The sequence below is a fragment of the Mus musculus genome, chromosome 8 (assembly GCF_000001635.26).
Source record: "Mus musculus strain C57BL/6J chromosome 8, GRCm38.p6 C57BL/6J".
NCBI lineage: Eukaryota > Metazoa > Chordata > Mammalia > Rodentia > Muridae > Mus > Mus musculus.
The window spans coordinates 68,988,874-69,002,947 of record NC_000074.6 but is presented as its reverse complement, the minus strand read 5'-3'; the positions used below and the strand labels follow the sequence as shown (position 1 = coordinate 69,002,947).

At 41.6% G+C, this 14,074-nt stretch overlaps 2 long non-coding RNA genes across 3 annotated transcripts in view; one reads left to right on the top strand and one right to left on the bottom strand.

The window, feature by feature from the left end:
* Nucleotides 1-464: 464 nt before the first annotated feature.
* The window catches only part of Gm33103, a 32,035-nt gene continuing 18,425 nt past the window's right edge, over nucleotides 465-14,074 (top strand). Inside the window, exons 1-2 of one of the 2 annotated variants that reach the window (XR_379064.3) lie at nucleotides 465-613; nucleotides 1,313-1,427. This is a non-coding gene — a long non-coding RNA (predicted gene, 33103). Of the gene's footprint in view, nucleotides 614-1,121; nucleotides 1,428-14,074 lie in introns of those variants that run through there. The other variant, XR_870485.2, reaches the window with a different exon arrangement.
* Gm33052 lies at nucleotides 3,283-9,561 on the bottom strand. The gene is made up of 4 exons (XR_001778572.1): nucleotides 9,482-9,561; nucleotides 8,606-8,726; nucleotides 6,074-6,746; nucleotides 3,283-3,312 (listed from the first exon to the last, which is right to left on the bottom strand). It is a non-coding gene; the product is annotated as a predicted gene, 33052 (long non-coding RNA).

The following is a 14,074-nucleotide window of genomic DNA, read 5'->3' as shown; positions in this document are numbered from 1 at the left end:
AATAATCCATCATCCATAGGGTGCTTTTTCTAATGCCTGAGCCAGAACACAGCATTTCATTGCTTCATTCTTCCAATAACTTCCAATTCTAAACAGGAGAAAATCCAAACTCCTTGCAAAGTCTAGATGACTTTATGAGATCTGCCTCTTACCACCTTTCCTCAATTCCTCCTGCCCTCTCCCCTTTTCCCACATGCTTAGTTCCTTCCGGTCCACATTGGTATTCTTTCCATGACTCAAATAAGCTTGACACCTGTCAAGGCCCTAGGATTCTTTAACCATGACACCTCTTCCTTAGATCTCCAGGTGGCAGCACTCTTAATGAACATATCACCTACTTGGGGTCTTTTCACTAGCGTGAGTTAAAGAGGCAATTTTGGTCACTCTATAATTTTCCTTATTTCTTAAAATAATCTCTGTATTTATTCATAGATGTATAACAATGAATTAAGTAATAGTCTTGGGACTGAGTCGACCCATGTAAACAGATAAATTATATCAATCTCTCCAGGACTCATTTTCTTATTGTCAAGTGGGGAAAGGCAATGGAATGCTACACACAGAATAACTGTAAGCTAAAAAGAGAATGGACTCACACTTAGTCCTGAACTTGGTAAGTCCTGAACTTGGTAAGCATCATATGAGTTTTGGCTCTTTACAAAAAAGTCTTCCATCCCTTCTAAGGATGTGATCACTTTCATAGCAGGTGTCTCACCATTCTGTAGTTGGACTCTCAAAAGCAGAATGGTCCTCATAAATATTAGTTTTTAGTCTGCCCATCCAAAGCATAGTTCTAAGGTATCCAAACACCTGGGCTCATTCTACATTCAACACCAGCTCCTCTGCCTCCTTTCTGACCCCGGAACACAGAATCTTGGCTGATATCTTCACTGCAGCCCCCTAGAAGACCCACCTAACCCCCACTTAAACTGATAACCAGGGAAGACAGAAAGACACTGTTTGAAGCTATTCAGTTCATGGTAATTTGTTAGACAGCTTCAAAGTTTTAATATTTTAAAAAAATCTACATATTTTTCTTAACAATAAGGTAGAGCTGTTTTCTCAGTTACCTTTACTGATATACTTCAAACTTCCAGAAGAGGTGCATAGCACAGTAGGATTCCAATAAGTATTTGTGGATGAGATAGAGGAAGGAATAAGACTTTTCAAGAGGTATCAAAGTCTTAAGGATATTTGGACAATTTGGTAAGCAAAATAAATAAATAACAAAAAGGCAAATGCTAGCAAGATGTAAATGTTTAGAGCCAATTTGCTTGTATAAACCTCATTTCCATTAAACATGATTTTACAGATACAGCTCTGGGACCATCTGTTGGATTAGCCTTGAGACCCCAAGTAGTGAGTGATGCAGGATTCCAAGAAGAACTCAAGTGTGAACTCCAGAGATTTACAAACCTTAGTGTTGGGTAAGTTATAGAGCTGTTGGCTATGCAGAATGTGTTTGTTGTTAATGTGAACTTTCTCAAACTGCTGATTTCATTGTACAAGTTTGAAAGTGAAAAAAGAAATCAACATGAGAATTTTATGAAATGTTATCTTTAAACTACAAATTTGTTTGTGTTGAGTGCAAGAATGTTTGGTTTCATCCCATTGCGGTTAGCTAGTTCTCAATTGTGAATGACCTACTTTTAAAAGTCTAACTGGCCAACGATCTCTGTAAGAATATCCCTATGGAATTAAATTGTTTTTTAAAATTTACATCATTTTAAAAGCCAAAGAGATTTGTTTCAGAGGATAAATGTAATATATTAAAAAAAACTTGGAAATCCAACAGTATTTATCTCAAGGGCACAGTGGTTATATATGAGTGTGGGATCATGAGTAAGGGTGTTAGGCTGTGTTTATTTGTGCATACATTTCTGTGTGTAAACCCTTGGACCCAACACATTACATATATGGTTAATTTTCATTCTTAGTATTCTCCAAATGGGTATTCTTCCTTTGAAATGATCCCATTAAATAGTGATTTAGAACAGAGACATTAGAGGGACTTGGGAGCTCTGGGTTATTATTGGGAAATGTGGTTAGAGCAAAGCCACATTCCATAAGGTCCTCTGGGGTTTATAATCCAGATGAAACTTTGCTCAGATGACATTAAGGGAAGTTTTAGAAAAAATATCATAAAATGGTATGCAATAGAAGATTCATTTGTGTATTACTCAACAAACATTGAACTATAGTGTGCTAGGCACTGTACCAGGAACATGTGATACACTGATGAACAAAATCTCGGATGATACCAGAGTCATGGGGCTTATAGTGTTGGGATGTGGACAATGAATTAAATCTATGTGAGGCCTTGTAGAAAAACAAACTTGGTGAGAGTTACAAAGGGGAGATGCTACTTAAGAAAAGGTATACATGGGATCATCTTATAGAGTGGGATTTGAGCAAAGGCCTAAGTATCGATAGAGAAGATCCAGAAAGTCATCCAGGGGAAGATGCATCTGGTAAAAGGGCAAAGCTAGTGCAGAGGCTCTAAGATGGGGATGTACTCCAAATGGTATAATTCCAGCCCGTTACCCCAGTCACACCCACTTAAGACACAACTGCCTGTCTATGTTGAGCTGCCAGCCACAGAAATTGCTCAGGAATGTGCTGGATAATCAGAGTGGGGGTGAGGAGTGAGGATAGGGAAGGTAGTCAGGACAAGATGGTGAATGCTATCTAGGCTCGTTGATAGAAAGCGCTTTAGACGTAATTCATGGTGGAGGAGGGGAAATGAATGAAACATCTTCAGGTATATATTTTCACTTAGACCTTAGATTACAAACATCTGCAATGTGTATTCAAGCCCTGAATGAAGAAGACAAATAAGACAAGAGTTAGAAGCAGGCAATCTGTGTAGCAGGTAAATCAAATGTGAGTTGCTGGTGCCTCTACTAGTGTATGGCAGCTAGAAGGAATTATTTGCCTTTTACATACATCCAAAATTAGATTCAATAGAATTTAATGGTTGAAGGATGCAGGGTAGAAATGGAAGAATAAATTGAAGCATAATTCCAAAGCTTTTCAGCTTTCTAGTCTAACTAGATTGAGAATGGAGTTATAGTTTTTAGAGCTGGGAAAGATTAAAAAGAAAATTGTTCACTTAGGAGATTTCATATGAATTTAATCATGCACATGCTGTTTTAGATGTCATGATGGTAAATAATGATTGTTAATTGGACAGGCTGTGGAATAACTAGGTGACAAGCCTCTGGGCATGCCTGTTGGGAAATATCTTGAATAGGTTAGTTGAGGAGGGAAGACCCACATACCTTAAAGTAGTCTCTGGGCTTGACTCTTGAACTGCATTTGAAGAAAGAAGAAAAGGAGAATCATGAAGACTAGTATTCCCTTTCCTTTCTCATGACTCTGGATGCAATGACCTGGCCAACTTCCTCAAGCTCCTGCTGTCATGCAGCTTCCCTTCCCTGGTAGGCCTTGAGAGAAACTCCCTTGAACTATTGTGAGCTAAAATGAACCCTTCCTCCCTAAAGTTGCTTTTGTGGCTGTACTTTATCTTAGCAACAGAAAAAGTACCCAAGACAAATAGATATCGGATGGGTCTCCAAATGTAGATGCTAGATGTTCTATTAGTCTGGGCTTAGTAGAAAAGTTTATACTATGGATGTGAAGTTGTGGCCATAAACCTGTAGATGTGTCTTGGGTTATGGGGTAAATTCTGTTCACTTGGAAAGCTAGTAAAAGAGAAGCTGGCTGGAGACTGAGTCCAAGGCTAGAGGTCAGGTAGAACAGGAGGAACCAGCAAAAAAAGCAGAGACAGAGCAGCTATGGAGAGGGAAGGACCACCTCAATGCCAAGCCAATGAAAATTAGGACAAAAGCGGAGTGGACAATTCTGCTTTGGGTTACTGAGTGAGCAGAGACTGACAGTGTCCGCACTTTGAATTTTTAACAGGGAGGCAATGGCTGCATTGATCAAAAGTGGTTTGCATAGACTGGTGAAGGTGGAAAGCTGGTTGGAGTAAGCTGAAAAGAAAAAGAGGAGATGGAATGGGGGAAGGCATTGAAACAAGAAGCAGATGAGTCCTTTACTGAATTTTGTTGAAAGAGCAAAGAAATGGAGTGGTAGAGATGTGGTTACAAAGGGTTTTTTGGTTGTTTGGAGGCACAGCCCTAGCTAGCTCAGACTGGTCTCAAACTTGTCCTGCCTTAGATTCCTTAGTGCTAAGATTACAAACTAGTGCCATAATTAAAAGCACAGTTCACTCTTCTTCTCCTTGTTTTCCCTCCTCCTCCTCCCCTTTCTCCTTCTCTTCCTTATCCTCCTCCTCTTTTTCTTCCTTATCCTCCTCCTCTTCCTCTTCCTTATCCTCCTCTTCTTCCTCTTCCTTATCCTCCTCTTCCTCCTCTTCCTTATCCTCCTCTTCTTCCTCTTCTTTATCCTCCTCTTCCTTCTCTTCTTCTTCCTTATCCTCCTTCTCTTCCTCTTTCTTATCCTCCTCCTCTTCCTCTTCCTTATCCTCCTCTTCTTCTTCCTTATCCTCCTCTTCCTCCTCTTCCTTATCCTCCTCTTCTTCCTCTTCCTTATCCTCCTTCTCTTCCTCTTTCTTATCCTCCTCTTCTTCCTCTTCCTTATCCTCCTCTTCTTCCTCTTCTTCTTCCTTATCCTCCTTCTCTTCCTCTTTCTTATTCTCCTCTTCTTCCTCTTCCTCCTCCTCTTTCTTATCCTCCCCCTCTTCTTCCTCATCCTCTTCCTGTCCTTTCTCCCCCTTCTTGTCCTCCTCCTGATTTTCCTTCCTCCTTCTCTTCTTCCACCCTCTTTTCCTTGGTGATTTTAGTTTTCTGATACAGGATACAAAGTCTGACTCTTCCTCACAGGCTGGCTTAGAACTCACTGTTGCCCAGGTGTGCTTCAAATTGGCAACCCTCTTGCCTTGGCCTGCCAACCACTGAGATCACAAGTACATGCCACCATGGCCCACAGAGATTTTTTCCAGTTATAAAATATTGTATGCTGTTGATAATAATGATCTGGTAGTAGAGTAAGTTACAATGGAGAGAGAGAGGAGAGAGAGAGAGAGAGAGAGAGAGAGAGAAAGAGAGAGAGAGAGAGAAAGAGAGAGAAAGAGAGAGAAAGAGAGAGAAAGAGAGAGAGAGGGAGAGAGAGAGTAATGATTCTGTGTTGTGGAAGAGAGGGGAGAAATTAAAAATTCAGCATGTAGGTAGAGTGTTGATGGACAGTTGGTAGGAATGTAGACAGGACACCCAAAGTAACAGGCAAAAACAGCACACATATGCCAGGAGTATTAGTAAATTTGATAGGGACAGCTGAGTTACAGTTTTTTTGTCATTGTTTTGCAACACTATTTATGTCATAAAGTCCCAAGAGAATGTTAAGTAGTGGCAAAGAGAAGTCAAATGAAAACCATGCTTTTATGAGCATGGCCAAACTGAAAAACATTGATGACAGCAAGCTTTGGCAAAGTGTGAGCATTGGCCATCACACACAGCAGCTAGGAAATGGTATAGCCACTTTTGGAAATAGCTTGGTCATTTCTTACCTTATGAACAAGGACTCTTACTCTAAAGTTTTAAACAAAGAGAATGGAAAATTTAGATTCACCTAGACATGAATGTCTACAGTACTGTTACTACTGAGCAGGTCAGAAGCAAGACAAACATCTGTCAACAGAAGAGCTGCTGAGTAAACATACACAAAAGGGCGCACTGCTTCATCTTAGCATAAAGGAGAGGACCTTGATACATGCCTCAGCAAGGATTGATCTCAAAGACATGATCCCGGGGGTTAGTGCACATGGGGAGAGGCAAAATCTAGTCTTAAATGGTATGTCCTGTGCCATTCCATTTATATCCTGCCCAGAAGAGAAGGTCACAGTGATGGAGAACAGACTAATTGTTGCTAGAGAAACAGTGGATGGGGTATGTTATGAGGAAGTAGAACTCAGGAGAATTATTGGAATGGTCCATGTCCAGTGTTTAAATTCATAAAATTGACATCAACGAAGCAGTCAGTGTTACTGTATGCTAAGTTTTACATTCTTTCACCAGAACCATGGGGAGGACATGAGGGGCATGTTCCTTACCTTTATTTCCAAGGTGGAGTTGAGAGTGGAGACACCTTCTTTGTAGGGCAGCATACTAGAAGGAGGGTTGAATTTTCTCCTGGCTCCAGCACTTGCAGTCAGTCTCCCAGCTCTCCTTATGATGCACATGAATCGATATCTTTAACAACTCCCCTTCTTGTTTGAAATTCTTAAAAACACCAATGTATAAATTCCATACTCCCTCACCTAATTCTTAGTTATTAGTTGGGGACTGATTATATTTTACCAAATACATTTTTAGTTTATAGGTGATTCTAATAGGCAGTATGTAGTTAGGGTTGAAAACCATTGAGTTAGACGAAGAAAGTGGAGGTCAAATTCAGAAGACTAAGTGGAATTGTCTTAAAGGGTAACAATAGGCCATGGAGGGAACTGGATGAGATAGGGCTGTGCAGGCCAGCTGAGCAGGGGAGGGAAGGGCTAAATCATGCAGAGTTCCTTTTACTTCCCATGAGATCACCCTTGGTGTTATTCAGGCAGACTGTAGTGGTAAAACTGCATGTGGAGAGGGCTGTGCTCTTCACAGGACTCAGCTCTTGGATCTTTCCATGGGTGCCTCTGACAGCTGTGTGACTAGCAAGGCATATGCTGGGAATGCTGTGAGATGCATCTGCACGGGAAACAAGCAAGGAGGGAATACCCCACCATAATCCTGTAAGGAGAGTACAAGTGTGGTTATGAAAAGATCGTATATGTATGGCCACACATGATGGCCTAGGTTTAGATGATAAATATACTCAGAGGTTTAAAGTGCTTACCAGCTGCCTGGTGCATAATAAAAACACAGTAAATATTATGGGAGAAATTTAAAAAGCGTCTGGAAAACGTTTCAACATTTTTTCCTTTCTGTGAGTAATAGTCACTCACGTCTCCAAAGGGTTGTGATAGTTGAGAAAACTGCTTGACTCTCATCAGATCTATTTCCTAGAACTACTGGACCTTGGGGGACATTTATGACTTGGCACATGCTCAAGTAGTTGTTTGTAGCAAAAATATTTCTACCATTGATGGGTCCTGAAGACTAGTGATTCAAAACACATTTCTGGGGCCATGGGTGGCTTAAAACATGTAAAGAAACATTGCACAGTAATCTGACCAGAGTTCCCTATGGAGATAAGAACAAGGGTTCATAAGAGATCATAACCCTCCTTTGTCCTAGCTGGCACCTCACATTGAGGGTTCTTGTTGAGGCCCACAAGACAAGGTCAAGTTCATGTCTCTGTGTTGATTACTTTTTTGTTGCTAAGTCTAGCTACCTGACAGGAAGAACTTAAACAAGGAAAGTTGTGTTTTAGCTCGTGGTTTCAGAGGGATGTGAGTTCTTTATAATGTGAAGCAGGGGGGCGGGGGGAGGAGCTTGTGCCAGTGGCTCATCACACAATTACTGAATAGAAAGATCCTGGGTTGAGTACAACTTTTAAAGACCAATCTTTAGTTACGTTCTTGTTTTTGTTTGTTGAGACATGGTCTTATACTGTCCAGGCTGGTAAACTTCTTATATAGCTGAGCCTTGAACTTCTGATCCTCCTGACTCTTCTCCCTAATGCTGAGATTGCCAGTATATGACACTGGGCTAGGGTTACCAGTGACCTATTTTTGCTGCCAGGATTTACTTTCTAAGTGCTCCATAGCCTTTAAAATAACACCACAAGTTGGGAGCTAAGTACTCAAAAAACATGAGCCCCTTGGAAATACTCCAGATTCAAATCATTAGTTTGTTTTGGAGATAGTCTCACATACATGTTGGGAAATAGTCCTTGCTGTATGTTGGGCTCTGTGCTTTGCTTTCATATCTGTGATCTTACTACCTATGTGGCAGTCTGTAAGGAGAGTCGTGTGAATAATAAAAATCACACAAATAAGAAAATTTAGGCCCTTCCTCCTATTCTTTCATAAGAGTCCCCACATTTCATCTATTGTTTGGTTGTGTGCGTCTGCATCTGTCTGGTGAGCTGGTGGGTGGAGCCTCTTAGAAGACAGCCATGCTAGATTCTTGTCTGCAAGCCTAACAGAGTATATATCATTATTAGTGTCATTAATTAGCCAGGCATGGTGGCGCATGCCTTTAATCCCAGCACTTGGGAGGCAGAGGCAGGCGAATTTCTGAGTTTGAGGCCAGCCTGATCTACAGAATGAGTTCCAGGACAGCCAGGGCTACACAGAGAAACCCTGTCTCGAAAAACCAAAACCAAAACCAAAACCAAAACCAAAACCAAAACCAAAACCAAAACAAACCAACCAACCAACCAAACAAAAATATCGTCAGGAATTGGTTGGTGCTTGTCCATGGGATGTGTCTCAACTTGGGCTGGTGGTTATTGGTTGGCCACTCTGCTAGACTCTGCTCCATCCTCATCCCCACAGTTTTTGTAGGCAGGATAAGTTTTGGATTGAAAGTTTTGTGGGTGAGTTGGTGTCCCTCTCACTCCACTGGGGTTCCTGCCTGGCCACTGGAGGCAGCTTCCCCAGGCTCCATATCCCCAGGGTTCAGTCACAGCTAAGGACACTCACATTGATTCTTGGGCGTCTTCCCTCTCCCAGGTCTTCATTTCGTCCTGGAGATGCCCCCATCTGCCTCCTTTCAGATAGATGCAGAAACCCACAGCCAAAGAGTGGATGGCGCTTGGGGACCCTTATGGAAGAATAGGAGGGAGGAGTGCACCCCCTAAGGTGATAGGAACTCCACAGGATGACCAACTGGGTCAACTAACCTGGACCCTTGGGATTCTCAAAGACTGAACCTCCCCACACGTATGTTGCAGATGTGTAGCTCCGTCTTCATGTGGGTCCAAACAACTCCAGCTGGATCTATCCCAAAAACTGTTGCCTGTATGTGGGATATGTCCTTCTAACTGGGGTGCCTTGTCTGGCTTCTCTAATAGAGGAAGGGCCTAGCCTCACAGAGACTTGAAGTACCAGGGTGGAGAGATACCAGGGGGGCCTCCACCCACCCAGAAGAGAAAGGGAGGGGGGAGGGGGGAAGTATCATGAAAGGGGCTGACTAGGAATGGGGCAGTGATTGGCATGTAAAGTGAATAAAAATAAATAATTAATTAGATAAATCCATTTTAAAAGCAAAAAAGAAAAAAAAAGGAAAAAAAAAAGAAAAGAGAAAAGAAAAGAAAAGCCACAGAAACCATTAGTAGAACTGAAATGTAAACTCCCTACCCCTCCAACAGCCTCTCCACTCTAAGTTCTTCAACCTGAGCACATCATCAGCCTGCTTCCCCCAGGCTCCTTCTGAGTGCTTACTTCCTCTTGGAATGGGACAGAGGTAGATGGGAGCAGCTCTGCTGTCAGCAGTTCAAGTCAGCTGCCTTTCTTGTTTCCCAAGACTCTAGAGTCCCAGGGGTTTTGAGCCCCAAAGTGGTGCCTTAATTTACTTACTTCTTGCCCCTAGACTTATTTGTCTCCAGGCGCCAGGATCTCCAACCAGCTGTTTCTGCAATTCACTCCTTCCTCCAGCTGTCTTCAGGGCAGGAACTGGGGAAATCACTGACCTTTGACTTATAAGGAAACGCTGGAAAAGTAGCCACAGCAAACCCGGGTGACTATCTATCAGATGATAGAGTTTCTGAGACTTCTCAGGCTCTGGGATGGTATATTAAGCAGGCCTAGCTCTTTGGAGGCACTTCTACAAACCCTCTGTCTCATGACAGGAGCACAGCTTTTGCTGAGACTTTCACAGTAAGCTATGTTAATTAAAAACTGAGTGATCTTAAACAATTTATCCACAGAGCCCAAGGGCAGTCCTGCAAATGTGGGAGTCGGGGTGGTCACAAGAACCAGAGTTCTTGCCTCTTTACTTAGTACTCTTACTGATAACTGTATAGAAGGCCATTCTGGAACTATTAACTTCTACCTGGGGGGTTGGGGGGGGAAGCCAAGCAAACTTTTGTAAATAATAGGTGGAGATCCTCAGCTGCTTTGCTGTGAAGTTCCCAGAGGCAAATTTCATATACTGATACACAGAGATAAAAAGTATTTTTCAGAGACAGGATCTCTTTATTTTCTCCCTAATCTTTACTAATTTCTTAAAGTGTATTGGGGCTGCATTAGTACTTTGAAATGTGCTAAGATTGTCAGCCTTACAAATTTAATTTGATCACATTAAAGTCTTTATGAATGGGAAAGCACAATGTAGGTTTAGTTCCAAGGTCCAAATGCTGAATTAAATATTTTACATGCTCTCTTATTTAATTCAATTTTCTCATCTGAACTCACATTGGTAGACTGTGCTCCAACACCTTCTTTTCACAGTCTCCTTAGTAAATCAAACTTAACCTGCCCCAGAGGAGACGCTCTCCCCTCCTTTGTTACCAGACTCCTTCCCAGAGTATCACATGCAATGAATACCATCTCTTAAGTCTCCTACACCTCAGAGTTACCCCAACCCCACCTTCTACATTGTTTTCCATATTGCACATAGAATAACATTCTTTAAAATATTTAAATGTATTTTTATTTATGTGTATATACACATACCTATTTGTTGGCTCCATAAATGCAGGTGCCTGTGGAGGCCAAAAGAGGTGTCAGATCTCCTGGAACAATAGTTTCAGACAGCTGTGAGCCCACTGATAGAGATGTTGGGAACTAAACTAGGGTCTTCTGCAAGAATAGTGTCTTAGTTAGGGTTTAGATACCTGCCATGAAAACCATGACCAAAAAGCAAGTTGGGGAGAAAAAGGGTTTATGTGGTTACACTTCCATCACTGTTCATGATTGAAGGAAGTCAGGACAGCAACTCAAACAGAGCAGGAACCTGAAGGCAGGAGTTGATAAAGACGTCATGGAAGAATGCTGCTTAATGGCTTGCTCCTTGTAGCTTGCTCAGCTTGCTTTCTTATAGAATCCAGGACTACCAGCCCAGGGATGGTCTGGGTCTAGGCCCTCTCCTTGTTAATCTTGGCAGTCAAAAATTATGCCACGGGCTGGTGAGATTGCTCAGTGGGTAAGAGCACCCGACTGCTCTTCCGAAGGTCCGGAGTTCAAATCCCAGCAACCACATGGTGGCTCACAACCATCCGTAATGAGATCTGGCGCCCTCTTCTGGAGTGTCTGAAGACAGCTACAGTGTACTTACATATAATAAATAAATCTTTAAAAAAAAAATTAAATAAAAAAAATTATGCCACTACTACAAATTAAAGCCAAATTTGAAGCAAGTACCGTCCAGATGGATATACTCTGGCTAGCTCTATAGCTGGCTTCCCAGGGAAATGGCCCTGAGTCACTATTTGCCATGGCTTAAAAAGGCAAAATCTGAAATTCACCATATTTCCTATTAGGTCTAATCAGGGGCAAGCATACATTCTGACATATTTCCTGCCTGCATACTCATTGACCACATCCACTGTAATTGGATGAAAGAAAATTGTTTAGGGAAGGGAAAACATGTGGCTATTGTTCAATAACCTCTAGCATCTCTGTAGGTATCTGTCCTTAAGCAAGGGGATTACAGGTCAGAGGCATTTTCATTTCATGGATCTCTTAGGCATAGTAACTAAAATTTAAAATATAACTCTGACTTATCCCCATGAATCACTAGTTAAAAACTGCCTTGTGGGCTTTCCTACAACCTCATTTTATGGAAGCATCTTCTTAATTGAGTGAGGCTCCTTTCCTCAAATAACTTTAGTTTGTGTCACATTGACGTAATACTATTTAGTAAAAGCAGGGAGTGCTTTTAATCTAGCCCTCTCCTAACTCAAAACAATGGTTTTAATAAGATAATTCTACAAAGAGTCTCTTCTCAGACATCTACTAACTCATTTCCATTGGTCTCAGTGCAAACACACTACTCATTAGGATGGTTGTGAAGACTGTAGCTTAACTGCTGCCTCTTTCACTCATTCAGACTCTAGAATATTCCTACACATTATAGTAACACTGTGTTTGAGACCAACTGAGTGACATAGCAAGACTGTATCAGGAAAAACATGCAAACACAATATTTGATGAAAACTGTATTGGCCTGTTCTTACCACATCAGTAAGTTTCATACTGAATGTAGAAAATGTTGTACATAGGATGAAGTATTTAGCTCAGATGCTCCTGAGATCTGATTAGCACCAAAGATGAAAGGGCATAAGTCCTCTATAGGCAAAAGAAGCCAGAAGAGTGTGAAGGTCCAGCTATTTTTCAACATAATTGCATGTGAGAACTTTTCAATACATGTTCTACAGATAGCACAAATACTGAACAGGACAGAAAGATGAGAGAAAGGAAAGGCTACAGCTTGCTAGATGTTGTTGTTCTTAAGAAAGAGAGTGGGTTTGGCCAGTTTTATGGCCTGGACAGGGCTCCCTTAAAAGTAACATGCATTGAAGGTTTGGTCCTTGAAGGAAGCAGTGGTCCAGAGGTGGGGCCTTGGGAAAGAGAATGGATCTTGTGGCTTCTTGTTGCTTGTAAGTTCATAGATTAATCTGTTAACTGATTCATAATTTAATCATATATTGGGAGGTTTAGAGATGACAAGTGGTTGGACATGATTGTAAGTAGGTCAACTGGGAGTGAGTGTGCCTTTCTCCTGTCCCTTCCCTTTTGTCTCTGATTTCCAGAAGTCAGGAGGTGAGCAATTTATTCTCCACCCACCTCTGCACCTCTACATCACCACCACCCTCGCTGACTTGATACTCTGCCTTATCAGGGATCCAGAAACCATAGGACCAAGTGTCCATGTGAAGTGGAAACTTAAGGGTTCTTTGGAAAGTCAGTTGTGTTGGATGGGATTTTGCTAAGGCAAACATGTAAAGGAATGTTTCCATGAAGCAGACACAGGAGGAAGGATGTTCTGCCAAAACAAGCATGTGAAAGGACTTGTGATGAAGAATTCTTTGCTAACATATATGTATTGGTCCACCTTACATTGTGTAGTTGAGTTGCACTTATCAGGACTCCATAGAGAGAAACTCACCAAAAAAACTTCTGGCAGTGTGCTACAGTTTCTTGCCGCTTCTGTGGACTTGGGCTGATTGGAAGAATGATGTCAACTAAGACAGACTCACGTGCTAAGGAAAGATCCATGGAGGACACGTGATGTTTGGAGGGTATAAATAGGGCCAACAGACAGTGAAGGGGGCTGAGCTAGGCTTGCTTATAGAGCTAGCTGAGCAACGCTTGTTGGTCTCATGTTTTTGCTGATCTTTACTTCACTGAGAGAGACACAGCTGAGAACTTCTCCTGGTATCCCTCCTGGCCCCTCTTGCTGACTTGTGCTGAGGCTGAGGCCTGGCTGTCTCTGCTAGATAGTGCCACTGCTGCTGATTCCTGCTTGCTATCCTGACTCTACTGAACTGGATTGCTGATATATCCATGAAGTGTTTGCGAGTGGATGGAGCTGCTGCTGCTGCTGACCTGTGAACTGAACTGCCGATTTCTAGGCAGCAACCATTTTTAAGCAGGTCCACTTCACCTGTTTCCTTTCTTTTCCACTATCTCTGGTGGGTGGTGGGCTAAAAGGGAGGTTAAAGTGTTTAAGAACCATCATTAAAAATAGATTTTGATACATATGGAACCTAGTCAGCCATCACTGGAAAGAGAGGCCCATTGGACACACAAACTTTATATGCCCCAGTACAGGGGAACGCCAGGGCCAAAAAAATGGGAATGGGTGGGTAGGGAAGTGGGGGGAGGGTATGGGGGACTTTTGGGATAGCATTGGAAATGTAATTGAGCAAAATACGTAATAAAAAATATTAAAAATAAAAAAATAGATTTTGAAAAGAATTAAAGTTATATCCATGGCTTGTAACTTTTAAAATCATGAACCAACTAAATACTTTCTCCTTCTAAATTATTTCTTCATTCTGAAGTATTTGTCATGATGACCAAAATTAACATACATGTGTGGCATTAAAATTCACATCTCTTAGAATAGGCCCTTAGAATATAGTTGTATTCGGAAATAGGGTCTTTTGTTGTTTAATTAGATAAGAATAATTGAGATGAAATCATACTGAATTAGGATAGAACCTA